This window comes from Triticum urartu, chromosome 6A, assembly GCF_056163025.1.
Source record: "Triticum urartu cultivar PI428250 chromosome 6A, HENAU_Tu73, whole genome shotgun sequence".
NCBI lineage: Eukaryota > Viridiplantae > Streptophyta > Magnoliopsida > Poales > Poaceae > Triticum > Triticum urartu.
This window is the reverse complement of record NC_141878.1, coordinates 449288454-449302472: the sequence shown is the minus strand read 5'-3', so window position 1 is coordinate 449302472 and position 14019 is coordinate 449288454.

The following is a 14019-nucleotide window of genomic DNA, read 5'->3' as shown; positions in this document are numbered from 1 at the left end:
GAATCCGGCGCGATCCGGCCGGAGAGTCGCCCCCGTGCCCGGATCCAGCCGGCTCCGCTCTCACCGTCCTTTTCCCTCGCCTCCCCGCCGCGCCACTGGAGCTCCGCGAGCTCGCCGGAGCCCGAGCTCGCCGCCGGGACCGCCTCGTCCCGGATCGGCCTCGTCCACCCCGAGCCCTCCAACCAAACGGCGCCCTCCGTCCCGGATCTCGTCGTCCCGCACCGCTCCATCCCGTTGACTTCTTGGAGGGGTATAATTTCGACTAAGTCCCCAACATTTTTAGCATTTTTCATCGCATCATAACTTTGCACCCGTTGCTCCGTTTTGGGCGTGCAGCATATCAAATTGTTCGCCTCGATGAGTACTTCATTTCATTCCATTGCACCATGTTAATTTGAGTTCATCCCGATGCCCTAAATGCTGTTGCAAGAGTGCTATGTAATGTTAGTTTCAGTTTCTTATCAGATATTGGACATTTGTCATTTTTCCATGATTAATGTGTGCCTCCTATGAACTTAAGCCCTACATGTGTTTTGAAGTATGCCATGCCATCTTACAGGGGTGTATGCCATGTATTTTTGTGATCTTTGTGGTGACTAGCACAAGCATGCAAAGTAGCTCTCGTAATGTTGCTGATTTCAGGGACTTAGAAATCTTCTAGGTCTTTTCCCTGATAATATTTTTATGCCATGTATTCATGTTGCTACAGAGAGATACATGCCTCTTTTGAGCATGTTCAGTAAGGATGATTTTGATATAATGTTATGCTTTATCCATTCATGTCTTTGTTTGCAATTATGGAGTACCCTAACATGACTCAATCTTGCTCTACTTTTGCTATAAAATGTTCCTGGCAGATTGTTTACATGTTAAGCAATTTTGCCGAGGTTGTTGTAGTTGATCCATGCTTGCTATGAGATTGTTCTTGCCATGTTTAGCTTCTATGCCATGTCTGCTTGTTGGGCGTATGCTTAGTTTGTCATGCAATGCCTTGTGGTGAGTGCATCGAGCTCGTAAACATGCCTACGTGAATCTGTTTTGCCATGTTCCAGTTTTTCTGCCAAGTCTGAATCTGTTAACGAAACTTGCTATGTTCACATGGTTGCCATTGTATTTTCTGATCCCTTTTGGCTTATGGTCAGTAAGGGACTTTTGTTATATGCTCTGTGTAGCTTCATGACATGCCTTGCTTTGCCATGATATGTGCTACGTCTTGAGCTTGCGTTGGTTTTCCCCAAAGAGGAAGGGATGATGCAGCAGAGTAGCGTAAGTATTTCCCTCAGTTTTTGAGAACCAAGGTATCAATCCAGTAGGAGGCCACGCTCAAGTCCCTCATACCTGCACAAAGGGATAGCTACTCGCAACCAACGTGATTAGGGGTTGTCAAGCTCTTCACGGTCACTTACGAGAGTGAGATCTGATAGATAGAATATTTTTGGTATTTTTGATATAAAGATGCAAGGTAAAAAGTAAAGGCAAAGTAAATAGCAAAACAATATTAAAGTGATGGAGATTGATATGATGAGAATAGACCCGGGGGCCATAGGTTTCACTAGTGGCTTCTCTCAAGAGCATAAGTATTCTACGGTGGGTGAACAAATTACTGTTGAGCAATTGATAGAATTGTGCATAATTATGAGAGTATCTAGGCATGATCATGTATATAGGCATCACGTTCGTGACAAGTAGACCGAAACGATTCTGCATCTACTACTATTACTCGACTCATCGACCACTATCCAGCATGCATCTAGAGTATTAAGTTAAAAACAGAGTAACGCCTTAAGCAAGATGACATGATGTAGAGAGATAAATTCATGCAATATGAAATAAACCCCATCTTGTTATCCTCGATGGCAACAATACAATACGTGCCTTGCTGCCCCTTCTGTCACTGGGTAAGGACACCACAAGATTGAACCCAAAGCTAAGCACTTCTCCCATGGCAAGAACTACCAATCTAGTTGGCCAAACCAAACGGATAATTCGAAGAGACTTGCAAAGATAACCAATCATACATAAAAGAATTCAGAGAAGATTCAAATATTATTCATAGATAGACTTGATCATAAACTCACAAGTCATCGATCTCAACAAACACACCGCAAAAAGAAGATTACATCGAATAGATCTCCACGAGAGAGGGGGAGAACTTTGTATTGAGATTCAAAGAGAGAGAAGAAGCCATCTAGCTACTAACTATGGACCCAAAGGTCTGAGGTAAACTACTCACACTTCATCGGAGAGGCTATGGTGATGTAGAAGCCCTCCGTGATGACGGCCCTCTTCCGGCGGAGCTCTGGAACAAGCCCCAAGATGGATCTCGTGGATACAGAAAGTTGCGGCGGTGGAATTAGGTTTTTGGCTCCTGTTCTGATCATTTGGGGGTACGTGTGTATATATAGGAGGAAGAAGTACGCCGTAGGAGCAACGAGGGGCCCATGAGGCAGGGGGGCCCGCCCTAGGGGGGGCGCCCCCACCCTCGTGACCGCCTCTTTTGTTCCTTGGAGCAGGGTCCAAGTCTCCTGGATCACGTTCGGTGAGAAAATCACGTTCCCGAAGATTTTATTCCGTTTGTACTCCGTTTGATATTCCGTTTCTTCGAAACACTGAAATAGGAAAAAAAACAGCAATTCTGGGCTGGGCCTCCGGTTAATAGGTTAGTCCCAAAATAATATAAAAGTGGAAAATAAAGCCCAATATAGTCCAAAACAGTAGATAATATAGCATGGAGCAATCAAAAATTATAGATATGTTGGAGACGTATCAGGCATCCCCAAGCTTAATTCCTGCTCGTCCTCGAGTAGGTAAATGATAAAAAGAGAATTTTTTATGCGGAGTGCTACTTGGCATAATTTCAATGCAAATCTTCTTAATTGTGGTATGAATATTCAGATTAGAAAGATTCAAGATAAAGGTTTATATTGACATGGAAAATAATAATACTTCAAGCATACTAACAAAGCAATTATGTCTTCTCAAAATAACATGGCTAAAGAAAGTTATCCCTACAAAATCATATAGTCTGGCTATGCTCCATCTTCCCCACACAAAGTATTTAAATCATGCACAACCCCGATGACAAGCCAAGCAATTGTTTCATACTCTAACTTTTTCAAAACTTTTTCAATCTTCACGCAATACATGAGCGTGAGCCATGGATATAACACTATAGGTGGAATAGAATGGTGGTTGTGGAGAAGACAAAAAGGGAGAAGACAGTCTCACATCAACTAGGCGTATCAACGGGCTATGGAGATGCCCATTAATAGATATCAATGTGAGTGAGTAGGGATTGCCATGCAACAGATGCACTAGAGCTATAAGTATATGAAAGCTCAAAAAGAAACTAGTGGGTGTGCATCCAACTTGCTTGCTCATGAAGAACTAGGCAATTTGAGGAAGCCCATCATTGGAATATACAACCAAGTTCTATAATGAAAAATTCCCACTAGTATATGAAAGGGATAACATGCGAGACTCTCTACTATGAAGATCATGGTGCTACTTTGAAGCACAAGTGTGGTAAAAGGATAGTAACATTGTCCCTTCTCTCTTTTTCTCTCATTTTTTTATTTTTATATGGCCTTTCTCTTTTTTATGGCCTTTCTCTCTCTTTTTTTATTTGGGCTTCTTTGGCCTCTCTCTTTTTCATCCGGAGTCTCATCCCAACTTGTGGGGGAATCATAGTCTCCATCATTCTTTCCTCACTGTGACAATGCTCTAATAATGATGATCATCACACTTATATTTTTCTTACAACTTCAACAATTACAACTCGATACTTAGAACAAAATATGACTCTATGTGAATGCATCTGGCGGTATATCGGGATATGCAATATGACAATGATGAATGTGTCATGGTGAACTAGATGGTGGAAAGTTGCATGGCAATATATCTCGGAATGGCTATGGAAATGCCATAATAGGTAGGTATGGTGGCTGTTTTGAGGAAGGTATATGGTAGGTGTATGATACCGGTGAAAGTTGCATGGTATTAGAGAGGCTAGCAAGGGTGGAAGGGTGAGAGTGCTTATAATCCATGGACTCAACATTAGTCATAAAGAACTCATATACTTATTGCAAAAATTTAGAAGCTATCAAAGAAAAGTACTACGCGCATGCTCCTAGGGGGATAGATTGGTAGGAAAAGACCATCGCTCATCCCCGACCGCCACTCATAAAGAAGACAATCAATAAATAAATCATGCTCCGACTTCATCACATAACGGTTCACCATACGTGCATGCTACGGGAATCACAAACTTCAACACAAGTATTCTTTAAATTCACAACTACTCAACTAGCATGACTTTAATATTATCACCTCCATATCTCAAAACAATTATCATGATTCAATCTTTTATTAGTATTCAACACACCCAAAAGAAAGTTTCACAAATCTTGAATACCAAGCATATTATTATTAGGCAAATTACCATGCTATTAAGAGACTCTCAAATTAATTTAAGTGAAGCATGAGAGATCAATAGTTTATTTAAAACATATCCACCACCGTGCTCTAAAAGATCTAAGTGAAGCACATAGAGCAAAATTATCTAGCTCAAAAGATATAAGTGAAGCACATAGAGCAAAATTATCTAGCTCAAAAGATATAAGTGAAGCACATAGAGCAAAATTATCTAGCTCAAAAGATATAAGTGAAGCACATAGAGTATTCTATCAAATTTTAATTCATGTATGGCTCTCTCAAAAGGTGTGTACAGCAAGGATGATTGTGGGATACTAGCAAACAAATACACAAATAATACAAGACGCTCCAACCAAAACACATATCATGTTGGTGAATAAAAATATAGCTCCAAGTAAATTACCGATGGAAGTGGACGAAAAGAGGGGATGCCTTCCGGGGCATACCCAAGCTTTAAATTTTTTGCGTCCTTGGATTATCTTGGGGGTGACATGGGCATCCCCAAGCTTAGGCTATTGCCACTCCTTGTTCCATGATCCATCAAAAGAATTCACCCAAAACTTGAAAACTTCACAACACAAAACTCAAAATAGAAAACTCGTGAGCTCCGTTAGCGAAAGAAACAAATGACCACTTCAAGGTACTGTAATGAACTCATTCTTTATTTATATTGGTGTTAAAACTACTGTATTCCAACTTCTCTATGGATTATAAACTATTTTACTAGCCATAGATTCATCAAAATAAGCAAACAACACATGAAAAACAGAATCTATCAAAAACAGAACATTCTGTAGTAATCTGTAGCTAGCGCGAGATATGGAACCCCAAAAATTCTAAAATAAATTTCTGGACGTGAGTAATTTATCTATTAATCATCTGAAAAAATAATTAACTAAATAGCACTCTTCAAATAAAAATGACAGTAGTTCTCGTGAGTGCTAAAGTTTCTGTTTTTTACAGCAAGTTCAACAAGACTTTCCCCAAGTCTTCCCAACGGTTCTACTTGGCACAAACACTAATTAAACACAAAAACACAACCTAAACAGAGGCTAAATAATTTATTTATTACTAAACAGGAGCAAATAGCAAGGAATAAAAATAAAATTGGGTTTCCTCCCAACAAGCGCTATCGTTTAACGCCCCTAGCTAGGCATAACAAGCAAGAATGGATCTAGGTATTGTCATCTTTGGTAGGCAATCCATAAGTGGCTCTCATGATAGTTTCATATGGTAATTTTATTTTCTTTCTTGGAAAGTGTTCCATGCCCTTTTTTAATGGAAATTGAAATCTAATATTCCCTTCCTTCATATCAATAATCGCACCAACCGTTCTAAGGAAAGGTCTACCAAGAATAATAGGGCAAGAAGGATTGCAATCTATATCAAGAACAATGAAATCTATGGGCACATAATTCCTATTTGCAATAATAAGAACATCATTAATTATTCCCATAGGTTTCTTAATAGTGGAATCCGCAAGATGCAAGTTTAGAGAGCAATCATCAAAATTACGGAAATCTAGTAAATCACACAAAGTCTTGCGAATAGTAGAGACACTAGCACCCAAATCACACAAAGCATAAAACTCATAGTCTTTAATTTTAATCTTAATAGTTGGTTCCCACTCATCATAGAGTTTTCTAGGGATAGAAACTTTCAACTCAAGTTTTTCTTCATAAGATTGCATCAAGGCATCAACAATATGTTCGGTAAAGGCTTTATTTCGACTATAAGCATGTGGAGAATTTAGCACGGATTGCAACAAGGAAATACAATCAATCAAAGAGAAATTTTCATAATTAAATTCCTTGAAATCCAATATAGTGGGTTTAGCAACAATTAGATTTTTATTTCTTTCCATCCCACTTTCATCAATTTCATCATTAAGATCTAAACACTCCGAATTTTTAGAACGCCTTCTAGGTAAAGGAAGATCATATTCAGTTTCATCAAGATTCATATTGCAAAACAAAGATTTAATTGGAGACACATCAATAACTTTTAGATATTCATCATTACTTTCATAGGAATTGGAAGAACACGCTTTAATAAAGGCATCTTTGGAAGCACGCATCCTAGCGGTTCTTTCTTTACACTCATCAATTGAAATTCTCATGGCTTTTAGAGACTCATTAATATCATGCTTAGGTGGAATAGATCTAAGTTTCAAAGCATCAACATCACAAGCAATTCTATCAACGTTCCTAGCCAAATCATCAATCTTAAGCAATTTTTCTTCAATCATAGCATTAAAATTCTTTTGCAAAGAAATAAATTCTTTAATATTAGATTCAAAATCAGAGGGTATCTTATTATAATTTCTATAAGAGTTGTTGTAGGAATTCGCATAATTATTAGAAGGATTACTAGGATATGGCCTAGGATTAAAATTTCCTCTATAAGCGTTGTTACCAAAATTATTCCTACCAACAAAATTCACATCCGTAGATTCATTGTTATTCTCAATCAAAGTAGACAAAGGCATATCATTAGGATCAGGAGAAACACTCTTAGAATCAAATAATTTCATAAGTTCATCCATCTTTCCACTCAACACATTAATTTCTTCTATCGCATGCACTTTTTATTAGATGTTCTTTCAGTATGCCATTGAGAATAGTTAACCATAATATTATCTAGGAGTTTAGTAGCATATCCTAAAGTGATTTCCATAAAAGTGCCTCCCGTGGCCGAATCTAAAAGATTTCTAGAAGCAGAATTCAATCCGGCATAAAAATTTTGTATAATCATCCACAAATTCAAACCATGAGTAGGGCAATTACGTATCATTAATTTCATTCTCTCCCAAACTTGTGCAACATGTTCATGATCAAGTTGTTTAAAGTTCATAATATCGTTTTCTAAGAGAGATGATCTTAGCGGGAGGAAAATACTTAGATATAAAAGCATCTTTGCACTTGTTCCAAGAATCAATACTATTCTTAGGCAAAGACGAAAACCAAGCTTTAGCACGATCTCCAAGCGAAAAAGGAAATAGCTTCAATTTAACAACATCATTATTGACATCCTTTTTCTTTTGCATATCACATAAATCAACGAAGCTATTCAGATGAGTAGCGGCATCTTCACTAGGAAGGCCGGTGAATTGATCTTTCATAACAAGATTCAACAAAGCAGTATTAATTTCACAAGATTCAGCATCGGTAAGAGGAGCAATCGGAGTGCTAAGGAAATCATTATTATTGGTATTGGTGAAGTCACAAAAGTTGGTAGTATCTTGAGCCATTGCGGCAAGCAAGCAATCTAACACACGATCAAACAAAAGCAAACGAGCAAAAAGAGGCACATAGAGAGGGAGGATAGAGTGAGAGGGCAAATAAAACGGCAAGGGTGAATTGGGGGGAGAGGAAAACGAGAGGCAAATGGAAAATAATGTAATGCGAGAGATAGGGATTGTGATGGGTACTTGGTATATTGACTTTTTGCGTAGACTCCCCGGCAACGGCGCTAGAAATCCTTCTTGCTACGTCTTGAGCTTGCGTTGGTTTTCCCCGAAGAGGAAGGGATGATGCAGCAGAGTAGCGTAAGTATTTCCCTCAGTTTTTGAGAACCAAGGTATCAATCCAGTAGGAGGCCACGCTCAAGTCCCTCGTACCTGCACAAAGCGATGCTACTCGCAACCAACACGATTAGGGGTTGTCAAGCCCTTCACGGTCACTTACGAGAGTGAGATCTGATAGATAGAATATTTTTGGTATTTTTGATATAAAGATGCAAGGTAAACAGTAAAGGCAAAGTAAATAGCAAAACAATATTAAAGTGATGGAGATTGATATGATGAGAATAGACCCGGGGGCCATAGGTTTCACTAGTGGCTTCTCTCAAGAGCATAAGGACTCTACGGTGGGTGAACAAATTACTGTTGAGCAATTGATAGAATTGTGCATAATTATGAGAATATCTAGGAATGATCATGTATATAGGCATCACGTCCGTGACAAGTAGACCAAAACGATTCTGCATCTACTACTATTACTCCACTCATCGACCGCTATCCAGCATGCATCTAGAGTATTAAGTTAAAAACAGAGTAACGCCTTAAGCAAGATGACATGATGTAGAGAGATAAATTCATGCAATATGAAATAAACCCCATCTTGTTATCCTCGATGGCAACAATACAATACGTGCCTTGCTGCCCCTTCTGTCACTGGGTAAGGACACCGCAAGATTGAACCCAAAGCTAAGCACTTCTCCCATGGCAAGAACTACCAATCTAGTTGGCCAAACCAAACGGATAATTCGAAGAGACTTGCAAAGATAACCAATCATACATAAAAGAATTCAGAGAAGATTCAAATATTATTCATAGATAGACTTGATCATAAACCCACAATTCATCGGTCTCAACAAACACACCGCAAAAAGAAGATTACATCGAATAGATCTCCACGAGAGAGGGGGAGAACTTTGTATTGAGATTCAAAGAGAGAGAAGAAGCCATCTAGCTACTAACTATGGACCCGAAGGTCTGAGGTAAACTACTCACACTTCATCGGAGAGGCTATGGTGATGTAGAAGCCCTCCGTGATGACGGCCCTCTTCCGGTGGAGCTCCGGAACAAGCCCCAAGATGGGATCTCGTGGATACAGAAAGTTGTGGCGGTGGAATTAGGTTTTTGACTCCTGTTCTGATCGTTTGGGGGTACGTGTGTATATATAGGAGGAAGAAGTATGCCGGAGGAGCAATGAGGGGCCCACGAGGCAGGGGGCGCGCCCTAGGGGGGGCACCCCCCATCCTCGTGACCGCCTCTTTTGTTCCTTGGAGCAGGGTCCAAGTCTCCTGGATCATGTTCGGTGAGAAAATCATGTTCCTGAAGATTTTATTCCATTTGGACTCCATTTGATATTTCGTTTCTTCGAAACACTGAAATAGGCAAAAAAACAGCAATTCTGGGCTCGGCCTCCGGTTAATAGGTTAGTCCCAAAAATAATATAAAAGTGGAAAATAAAGCCCAATATAGTCCAAAACAGTAGATAATATAGCATGGAGCAATCAAAAATTATAGATACATTGGAGACGTAGCAATATGTTCCTGTAGCATGTTGTTATCTTGCTCTAAACATTGCTTCCTGATGTTAATTCCTGCCATGTTGTTATTTTCACTAAGTTTGTAACCTGATATCTTTTGCACTTTTGCCATCTTGTTTGAACCTGCTATTGAGTGAATTAGCCGTAGCTCAGTGTTCATCTTTTATCAAGCATCTTGAGTGGATCGCTGCCATGTGATTTGTTATTATGTTAGAGTGCAGTAGCTTGTTGTCCTTGATGCATTTAGATGGCCTCGTGTTGTTAATCGCAGCTTTGTGCCATTATTGTTTTGCTTGCCATTTCCAAACCGTGCATCCGATTCCGGTGATCTTTATATCGATTTCAACCGAAATCAACTCATCTTTCCAGCACAACACTTGGTTTACCAAGTTGAGGCCTGATTCAGTCCTTACCTTCCGAGACATGCATATGCATTGCATATCACATCCCGCATATCATGCCATGTTTTGCATCATGTTGCTTGTGCATTGCACCGTGGTTGATTGTGTCTCCCTTTGCTTGTGTTCTTGCTTTGGGTAGAGCCGGGAGACGAGTACATGATCGAGGAATCCGTTGAGAACACTTACGAGGGTCAAGCTTTCGTCTTCTCGGAGAACTTTGCAGGCAAGATGACCATACCCTCGAAATCACTTCTATCTTTGCTTGCTAGATGCTCGCTCTTTTGCTATGCCTATGCTGCGATACCTACCACTTGCTATATCATGCCTCCCATATTGCCATGTAAAGCCTCTAACCCTCCTTGTCCTAGCAAACCATTGTTTGGCTATGTTACCGCTTTGCTCAGCCCCTCTTATAGCGTTGTTAGTTGCAGGTGAAGATGAAGTTTGTTCCTTGTTGGAACATGATTATTGTTGGGACATCACAATATCTCTTATTTAATTAATGCATCTATATACTTGGTAAAGGGTGGAAGGCTCGGCCTTATGCCTGGTGTTTTGTTCCACTCTTTCCGCCCTAGTTTCCGTCATACCGGTGTTATGTTCCTTGATTTTGTGTTCCTTGCGCGGTTGGGTTATAATGGGAACCCCTTGACAGTTCGCTTTGAATAAAACTCCTCCAGCAAGGCCCAACCTTGGTTTTACCATTTGCACTAACAACCTATCACCTTCCCTTGGGTTCTGCAGACTCAAGGGTCATCTTTATTTAACCCCCCCCCCCCCCCCCCCCGGGGGGCCAGTGCTTCTCTAAGTGTTGGTCCGAACTGAGTAGACTGCGGGGCCACCTCGGGGAAACTTGAGGGTTGGTTTTACTCGTAGGATGTCTCATCCGGTGTTGCCCTGAGAACGAGATATGTGCAGCTTCTATCAGGATGTCGGAGCATCAGACGGCTTTGCTGGTTTAGTTTTACCATTGTCGAAATGTCTTGTAACCGGGATTCCGAGTCTAATCGGGTTGTCTTGGGAGAAGGAATATCCTTCGTTGACCGTGAGAGCTTGTGATGGGCTAAGTTGGGACACCCCTGCAAGGATTTGAACTTTCGAAAGCCGTGCCCGCGTTTATGGGCAGATGGGAATTTGTTAATGTCCGGTTGTAGAAAACGTGACACTTGACTTAATTGAAATGCATCAACTGTGTGTGTAGCCGTGATGGTCTCTTCTCGGCGGGGTCCGGGAAGTGAACACAGTGTTGGAGTTATGCTTGAACATAAGTAGTTTCAGGATCACTTCTTGATCACTTCTAGTACACGACCGTGCTTTGCCTCCTCTTCTCGCTCTCATTTGCGTAAGTTAGCCACCATATATGCTAGTGCTTGCTGCAGCTCCACCTCTCATACCTTTTACCTACCCATAAGCTTAAATAGTCTTGATCGCGAGGGTGTGAGATTGCTGAGTCCCCGTGACTCATAGATTACTTCCAAAACCAGTTGGAGGTGCTGATGATACCGTGCAGGTGACGCAACCGAGCTCAAGGAGGAGCTCGATGACGATCGTGGTCATTTTGTTGTTCCGTTTCCAGTTGATCAGTAGTGGAGCCCAGTCGGGGCGATCGGGGATCTTTTGCATTAGGGGTAGTCTTCTTTTATTTTGGTTCCGTAGTCAGACTTGATTGTATCTGGTTGATGTAATGCTATATTTATGTATTGTGTGAAGTGGCGATTGTAAGCCAACTATGTACCTCTTTCTTATTCAGTACATGGGATGTGTAAAGATTACCCCTCTTGCGACATTGCCTACAATGCGATTATGCCTCTAAGTCATGCTCCGACACGTGGGAGATATAGCCGCATCGAGGGTGTTACAGCCATCCCCAAGAAGAAGAAGCAGCTGCGACACACGGGACCTCAGAAGGGTGACGCCACGGCCGGAGTCTCGGCAGGATCAGTGCCCGCTCCAGGGGCGTCTCCCTCCATCGCATAGGAAGGCGTGCCCGGAGCCCTTCTCGGGCAGGGCTCGGGGGCTTTCTTCTGGAAGGCCTCAGACTTTGCCCACATCACGAGGGAGGCGCTCGGGCACCACTTGGAGGCGTGCTTCGCGGCACGTTTCCCTCAGGAGGGCACAGGGCAAGGATCGCCCGCCGTTCAGGAGTTCATCACCAAGACCACCCAGGAGTTGCAAGACGCAAGGGCCATGCGCGGCGACCGCCGCTCACGAGAGGCAGCTTCCCATCCAGGCGAGGATGCCGAGCTACGTGTTTGCATAGACGTTCCAGAGCTCAACAGGGCCGCTTCTCAGGAGCCTTTCTGGCCTTCATGCGTGGGACGCTACGAGGGCCCACCGCACAGCTATGTTCGCATGCCCTTTGGCTTGCCAAGTGTATCGTCCGCCTACCAATGCAACTTGCCGCGCATCCTAGCGGATCAGGAAGCCAGGCACCACGCTGTCCTGATGGAGATGGAGATGGTCCTCAAGGAACCGCCTGAGCCCCCAGAGCCTCTCGAGGCTCAAAACTCCAGAGGCTCGTGAGGAGCAACCCCATCGCCGTACACCTTCAGCTGCTTCAACTCTCCTTCATCAACATGACTAGGTGACATCTTTCCAAGTCATTCAGCTAGGAGCGCCCCTTGGGCTGCATCATTCCCAGGCCGCGTGGGTCTGTCCCTGTGGCATGTATCCATTTTCTTATGTCTTTAGCTTACCTTGTTGGGGGCGCCCCTCGGGCTGCATCATCCCCAAGTCGCTCGGGCCTGACCCAGTGGCACGTATCTCTCATGCACTTGCTTAAGCCTGCTACTCTCATGTTCGATCTATCTATGATTACTACTCGCTTGATCGCCACCCATCAAGGGGAACGTGTGTCGATCGTCTTTCTTTAGGACCCTTCGCATGAGTAAATTGAGCACGGCATCTGTGCTTGGGTCCATCCCTGCAGCGTCGATAAATCCAACGGCTGAGCTCTGTCTGGCAGGTCGGCCCCGTTTACGTCACCTCCTGGGGCCGTTGGTGCTTGGCATTCTCACGCGATAACCTCAGGAGATTCGTTCGGCGCAGGTTGTCTGACCACCTCGCAGGTCCAGCACCACAAACAAGAACCAAGACCAGGCGTAACCCGCCTTGAGGTAGGGCCTCGTGAGTCCCACGTTGGCTCACGAGTGCCCAGATACACCTCGTCTAGCCCTGTCGTACAAGCCACGTGTCAGGGCGGGGCTGTACACGCCCCGGGGGCTCTCCGCAGAGGGAGCCCCCCGCCCACGCACAAGTGGAAGCACCATGCTCCGCGCTGGCCGTCGACACTGCCGAGGAGCGGCTATGCCTGTGCACAAGCGAAAGCACTATGCTCCGCGCTGGTGATAAACAACTGAGGGCGGCTTCGCAGTCGTACCAACCTCAGAGAGCTCAGTGTCCGGCCTCACCGCAACGCCTCCCCTTGGGAGAGCCGCGCGAGGGGGCTAGGCACGGGGGCTACGCTTGGGTCACGCCCAAGCGTACGCTACCCGGCCAGGTCTCCCGGACCTGGTCGTCGCACGCCCCTCCCGAGCCGATCCTCGGCAAGGGCAAAGGTATCGATATTGTTTGCGCGTCAAGGGGGACTCCTGAGCATCACGAGTCAGGAGCCTAACTGCTCATGTAGCCCCTCACTCCATGGTCCGTCCTGGTATCCGGTCGCCCCAACGGTGGTTGAGGTATGCGCGGGGCCGAGCTCTGCCGATGTAGAACATCAACCTATCCTCGCGTACTATCCCTATAAGCTGTTTGCGCGTCAAGGGGGACTCCTGAGCATCGCGACTCAGGAGCCTAACTAGTCACGTAGCCCCTCACTCCTTGGTCCGTCCTGGTCTCCGGTCGTCCCAACGGTGGTTGAAGTATGTGCGGGGCCAGGCTCTACCGACGCAGAACACAAAGCAAATAGGAAGAAAATCACAAAATCTCAAGCAAATATTACAAGACATATTGTACTCACAATATCAAATGAAAGTTTTAATTCCTCCATGAGGCCTGATACTTATTGCAGGAATGAAACAGGAAAGCAGTCGCAGGTCACCCCTGGATACCGCCATCTGCAGGATCGGTGGCATCGCCGGTTGAGGGAGCGAGGACGAAGCCACGGAACTTCTTCAAGGCCTCCACCTGA